The following is a 7127-nucleotide window of genomic DNA, read 5'->3' on the forward strand; positions in this document are numbered from 1 at the left end:
TTATTTTATACACATTTGCCTCAGATAAGTCATATGTTGCGATTCTAACTCAAGCAAATCGAGAAAAAGTGGAAGCTCCAATTGCGTTTTTTAGCTCAAATTTACAGGGTGCTGAACTAAATTATTCAGACATGGAGAAACAAGCTTATGTTGTTTTCAAAGCAGTCAAATACTTTAGACCTTTCTTACTTAAAACCCATACTAAGATCATAGTACCGTTTCCAGCGGTAAGGAATCTTTTAGTACAGAAGGATGTGGGTGAGAAAAGGGCCAATTGGGCTACTGCCTTATAGGAATATGACATTGAGATCAAACCAGCAAACATTGTAAGAGGTCAAGGCTTCTGCAAAATGCTGGCTGGAGCATCGCAAATTTCTGAAATTCCATCTGAAGAGGTACAAATGTGTGAGGTAAGCCTAAACGATGCAGAATCATTATATGCTGATATCATTTATTATCTTAAGAATGGGTATGCTCCTTCACACCTTGATCATACTAAGAAAAGAGCTCTAAGGTTGAAAGCTAAACAATATCAGCTCATAAATGATATTCTTTTTAGAAAAAATTATGATTCTGTTCTTCTTAGGTGTCTTGAGAAAGTTGAAGCTGAAAAAGTTTTGCAGGAACTCCACGATGGGCTGGCAGGCAGACACTATGCTGGAGATGCTACTGCACATAAAATCTTACGCGCAAGATATTACTGGCCCACGCTATTTAAAGACTCACACAATTACGTGAGAAGATGTCAAGTATGCCAAACTACTGCTGGAAGACAAAAGAAGCCGTCCCTGCCACTACAGTCGCTAAACATCGAGCAACCTTTCAGTCAGTGGGGCTTGGACATAATAGGTGAGATCGTTCCTCACTCTTCTAAGCAGCATAGATACATCCTCACAGCAACAGATTATTTTACTAAGTGGGTAGAAGCAGTTCCACTCAATACGGCTAATTCTGAAAATATCATTGAGTTCATAGATCAATTTACAATCACCAGGTTTGGATTGCCATCCGCTTTAATGTTTGATAATGCATCATAATTTTCTGGAAATGCAATGACTAAATTTTCACTTAAAAGAGGATTCAAACTTAAATATTCAGCCAATTACTACCCATAAGGTAATGGGCTAGCTGAGTCAAAAAATAAAAACCTAATCAGGATTATTAAAAGAAAATTTGATCAAAATCATAAAAATTGGCACAAGGCTTTGATATATGCTTTATGGGCAGATCGGATAACTCAAAAAGCTTCTATCGGCACTCCTCCCTTTAATTTAGTTTATGGGAAAGAAGTGGTTCTTCTAACTCATTTAGCAATTCCCTCTTTGTCTTTAGTACAATACATTGATGAAGTACCCACTTCCTCCTTATAGCTAAGACAAATGGAAATAATTAAATTAGAAGAACAACAAGAACAAGCTAGGAAAACGCATGCTCATCATCAAGCACTAGTAAAATCCTCTTTTGATTCAAACATAATGACCAGAAAAGATTTTCAGATGGGAGATTTAGTTTTAAAGTGGGACAAGGCTCATGAAGAAAAGGGAAAACATACAAAATTTCAAAGGATGTGGCTTGGTCCTTTTCAGATTGTAGAAGTCATAGGTCCATCAACATTTGTGTTACATGATTTAGCAGGTAAGAGGGATCCTTTGCCTGTTAATGGACAAATTCTCAAGAAATATTTTCCATAGAAGATTATTCTTCTATTTTTGTAGAATAGTTGTTTTTCTTTTTCATAATAAAACCAGTTGTGAGTGGTTACATTAGGCATTTACGAAAAAGACACCAATTCTCTTTTAGATTTTGAACTTTTCGCTTGTATAAATAGAAAATCTTTTGGAAAACTAATCTTTATTATTGATAGATATAGTTAAAAACTTTAGACTAGATATGATACTAGTTTCAACTTCAAAAAATTTGATGAAAGCAGCCTTATTGAAGAAATTGTTTTATCTCAGTACAATGAAAGGTATCAATAACAAAATAAAAATTCTCTGTAGAACAACTGTTTCCAAAAAATTATATTATTGTCATCTAGAGCTATCTTAAGGAAACAATGACTTCCTCCCTGCTAAGGAAATCACAACTTTCAGAGGAATGATCCAAGGATACACTTTATCTTGAAGAATGAGAGGTCTCATCACGAGCCGGCTTATCATTATCACAGATATTATAACTTGCTGACTTTGCCAATACTGTACACCATAACAGGGCAATGACTCAAGATTGTTGCAATCAAAAGACAAGGGGTTTCATCACGAGCCAACTTGTTCAACAAAGCTATAAGTCAAGTGAATGACTGTGTCATAATTTGGCTACCAAACCAAGACATTTTTCTTTGAGAATAAAAAGAAAATCAAAGCAATAAGTGTGGATATGGATTTTTCTTTGAAAGTTGTAGGTTGCCTTAAGTAGGATACAGGATCATTGCTGGGTAACACGTAACCCTGTCGAGGCTATAAACGCCTGCTAGCAGCAGAGGCTCTACCTACGATAAATGAGCATATTTAAAATTGGTTTACAGAGGAGACTTTGTTTTATCTTTACAAGACCAAGTAATGGCTGATGTAAATACAAGGACTAGCCTAAGGAAGCAAATAATCAAAGTAGAAAAAGGTTGAAACAAAATATCATTGACGGTTTAGAGCATAATGTACTTTATCTTTCCATAATAAAGTTTAATTTTCTGAAAAATTTTCTATTTTGGAAGTTTGAAAAATTCAATAGAAAAACAGAGATAACTGGTTCTTCCAAGTGAATCGCCAATTGTTGTGGCCACCAACAACCCCCCTCCTTATTTAGTATTAGCAATAACACTAGGTAAGTGGGGACCCTTAGTAAAAATTCAAAAAATTCAATTAAGGCTCATGTATTTTACTCCTTAAGAAAACATCGCATCGCGCGAAGAATGATAGGACATTTCCTTATGAGTAAAAATGATAAACTGCGAGAGTGCGACGTGAATTCCATCGCATTGCATGCATTAAGAAACGCTCACGTTGGAAAACCTTAAAAAATCGCCGATATCCGATATGCGATATCGCATATCGCATATCGCATATCGCAAGGTCGCATAAAAAACACATAACCATTTAACGATTGTAACGATCCGAGATTTTGCGATAGCACGATACTGCGATCCGCGATCTTGCGATAGCGCGATCGAGCAACCTTGCAATAACACATCATAATGAAATTTGCGGTAATGCGATACTGCGATGCTACGATGCGAATCGCAGAAACATTCCATCGCAGATTTTCCCCGGCTCAACATTCAAGAAAAGCTTTCCATAAACCAAGAATTGGATACGCGCTTTAATGATAATTAATGAATTATACGATAGTTGTTAATGAAAGACGATTTTGTGTTGTTCGAAGAGTTAGGTTACGTCAGGTGGCATGTTTTTGTACATCCGTAGAGCTTAAAGCTTTCTTGTCGATTTTTATTGTCATTACTCTCTCCTCATGTGTGAACTGCAGGAATGAAAAATAGAAGTAACACAAAGTAATGTGTAGGAAGCCATGAAGGAAAAGGGTAAAGCTCCAATGCTCAGACACAGAGAAAATATGCCCTCATTAATGGATACCGCATGCAACAGAGCCGCAGATTCACAGAACGCTACTGAGCTATCCATTACAGATCTTTCATTCGCAGTCGTGGTTGAATGAGTAATTGAACAATGCTGATATCAACAGGCGGTTTAACGCTCAAGGTCAGAAGCTCACGAAAGAAGTATTTTTACAAATTTTGAAGCTTATACCCGGTGAAGGAAAAGGCGCTAAAGGAAAAAGACGCATCAGAGAGGCCCGGATCAAAGAACGGAGGCAGTTTCCGATGCGCGATTAGCGCCTAGCGCTAATCGCGCATCACTGAGAAAATTGCTCAAAAAGCAAAGCCTCTAACTGCTTAGTCACTTGTAAGCCCCGAAAACGCAAGAAAGCAATGGTAAAGAACAAACTGGAAACATAAAGCTGAAAGAAGAGGCAGAAGCAATTCGAGGATTAACCAAGTGGAACTTGAATCATTATTGGGCATACACAGTAAATCCACATAGCCAGAGGATGACTCTCGAGTATATCATCGATTTTGCTGAAAAGATGGTGCCATCTCTTACCATTTCTGTTTGCTTAGCTCAACTAAAAGTGGAAGACAGTCAGCCGACTCTACCCAGGCAAATATTGAATGCTCGCAACATTAATGAGAAAATGCAGAAATAGTTAGATATTAGATTTAATTTTTAGAAATAGTTTTTCTTAGAAAAAGGGCGGTCATTTAAACCGTATCCTGAATCTGTGTAATTAAGTTATTTAGTTAGTAGTATTTAAACCCTTCTCATGCATTTAGAGAGGGATCCAGAAATTTATCAAAAACTTATCCTCAGAACATGCACTTTTGCACCCTCAGAGGAGGTTTTAGTGAATGAATGGATCAAGATTTGTTGAAAAAAAAAAAGGTCCAAAAATTTATCAAAAACTTGTCCTCAGAACATGCACTTTTGCACCCTCAGAGGAGGTTTTGGTGAATGAATGGATCAAGATTTGTTGATGTTTGCATTTGATATCTACTACTGATGTTGCACTTTGTACTCTTAGTGGATGTTAGAGCAAGGAGAGATAAATTATTGTTGCTTGAAGCTTATGATAGGACTAGTCATAAATGGGACTTTTATCTCTTGACCATTTCTACTTATATGTTAAAGTGATATACAATTTTTAGTTGTTTATGTATTATTGCATGAATTCATGAGTTATCATTTGTCACTTTTGTACGGTGATAGCTATTTATTTATGCTTAATGTATGAATAGCTCATTATGCGATATGCTTTTCACAACTGTTTCATCTAACTTTTTATGCAAAATGGTTCATCTTGATTGATTTCCTTTCTTATAATCACTGAATGATCTTTATTACCAGTTGTTATTTGAAATCTCTTTAGATCACACAATAGAAGAATTACATCCCGGTTTAGTATAGATTTAGATGTGTTGTTTATTAGATTACAATAGCTTAAAATTAGATTAACGTTTGAATTAGAATATCTTAGATAGGAAATGTTAGATCAACAACATCAAATTCTACACACACACACTCATAGATTGGGAAACTGGTCACATTATCCCCGGTTGGACCTGCTATACCAAACGGATAAGGAGTTGCAAACCAAGGTTCGGACCGGGCGGGTATCCCCCTTGTTGTCGACCCGATTTTCAGGGCCTTCAACAGGATCTCATATCATGTTTTGAAAGTCATGTGTTTAGCCATTTTGGAATTTTTTTGAAAATTGCTACGAATCCATGTTTTCGTAGCGCAGATAGTGTAAAAAACCAGTTTTGCGCTACGAAATCAGTGAACTAGGAGTTTTCGTAGCGCACTACAAAACCCCTGAAAAAGCCTATTTCAGCATAAAAAACTCTGTTTTCTGCATTTACTAGTCAACTTCTAGAAGGGTTCTTGAGGAGCTGAGAACTCAATTTTGAAAAATAAAAGAGGCTTTTCTTTCTAACATGCCAAAATACAAAAACCTCTTTCAATTTATTCAAATTAATTCTGAGGTGGGAGTAATTTATGGTTAAACTTGCGCTACGAGACTGCTAAAAGTCAAGCTTGGTCTTCTAGTTTTAGCAGTCTTTTTCAAGATCCGTTTCTGGTCACATGAAAAGGTATTTTGGAATTCGGAAGGAGGTTTCTCTTCATAAACTCTCTAGATACAATAACCTATCTCACTTTTTTCATAAAAGTTTTCATTTGGGACGTAATAAGCTTTCTTTGAGACTCTAATTTCAGAGAACGGATTTTTCCTGTTTGACACGTGTTTTTCAAGGACAGATTCTGGACAGCTGGAGAAGTGTTTTAAAAAACCAAGAGAGGTTTTTGTTCTAGATGGCATGGAATAAGAAAACCTCCTTCAGTTTCATAAAATATGCCATGAGTGAGAAGATAAGGGCTCTATCCCACGTGTCATTTTCAAGTATCCTAAGCCTAAAAACAAGGAAACATGTTCCCTAATTTCTAGGGTTTGTCATCAGCAGTCAGGTGACAACGTGGGAGGCTTCATCAAATTCGACTTCATGAGGTTGCAGCTATCAAAGAATGCATTTAAATGTTTAGATAAGGTTGTTGTAATCATAATAAGGAGTTACACTCCTAGTTGTATTAGGTCTCTAGGACTGCCAGTTAGCTGTCAAATGCATTTAAAGGCTTGTTTTATGGTTAGAATAGGTGTCACTGAAGCCAAATTCGAATTCTCTTGCTGATGGATGATGGAATAATAATTGTAAATGCTATATATGAAGCAAGAGGTTGAATTAAAAAAGGGGTTGAAGACTTTTTGGCCTAGTTGCTGCTTTATGTTATGAACTATAATTAGTAATGCAGAGAAGTTTTTTTGAACAGATCTGAGTTCTCATGGGGTTAATGTTGTCTTGATTTATATGTTACTTTGAATCATTTGCAGTAGATCTCATTGATATTACTTAGAATTCACAACTATGTGCTCTGACTTCTTTTAGAAATGAGATGATTGTGTCTTTTTGCAATTTGTGAGTAAACAATCTTTGAACTACTGGCAGCAAGTTTCATTACCATTACTCAGATTTCATAACCCTATTCTTTGACTTCCTTTAGTAATGGAATTGTTGTGTTTGTGAAGTAGATCTCATTTATATCACTCAGAATTCACAACCATGTGCTCTGACTTCCTTTAGAAATGAGATGACTGTATCTTCTACATTTTGTTAGTAAACTATCTTTGAACTACTAGCAGTAAGTTTCATTACTATTACTCAGAATTCATAACCCTATGCTTTGACTTCCTTTAGTAATGGAATTATTGTGATGGCCTATTTCCTTGAGTGAATTTTCTTTGTTTGAAAACCCCATTTGCCTTAGCTTTCATGTCAAGAAACCTTGCCACTGAATTTATTGACTTGTTGAATCCATAGCCCAATGGTAGCAAGCCTTCATCTTTTCAACCTACAAACACACAAAACCAAGATAGAGTTAGCCATCTATATTATCATCAATCAATATCATAAATTCTTTGAGAGAGCCCTCTCAGGCTGAGGAGGCTAAGCCTTAGCTAAAATATTGGTTTGAAATAGTTACACTGAGATAGTCTAATCAGTA

The sequence above is a fragment of the Pinus tabuliformis genome, chromosome X (genome assembly GCF_031772625.1).
Source record: "Pinus tabuliformis cultivar Carrire ecotype Pingquan chromosome X, CPIR1, whole genome shotgun sequence".
Lineage (NCBI taxonomy): Eukaryota > Viridiplantae > Streptophyta > Pinopsida > Pinales > Pinaceae > Pinus > Pinus tabuliformis.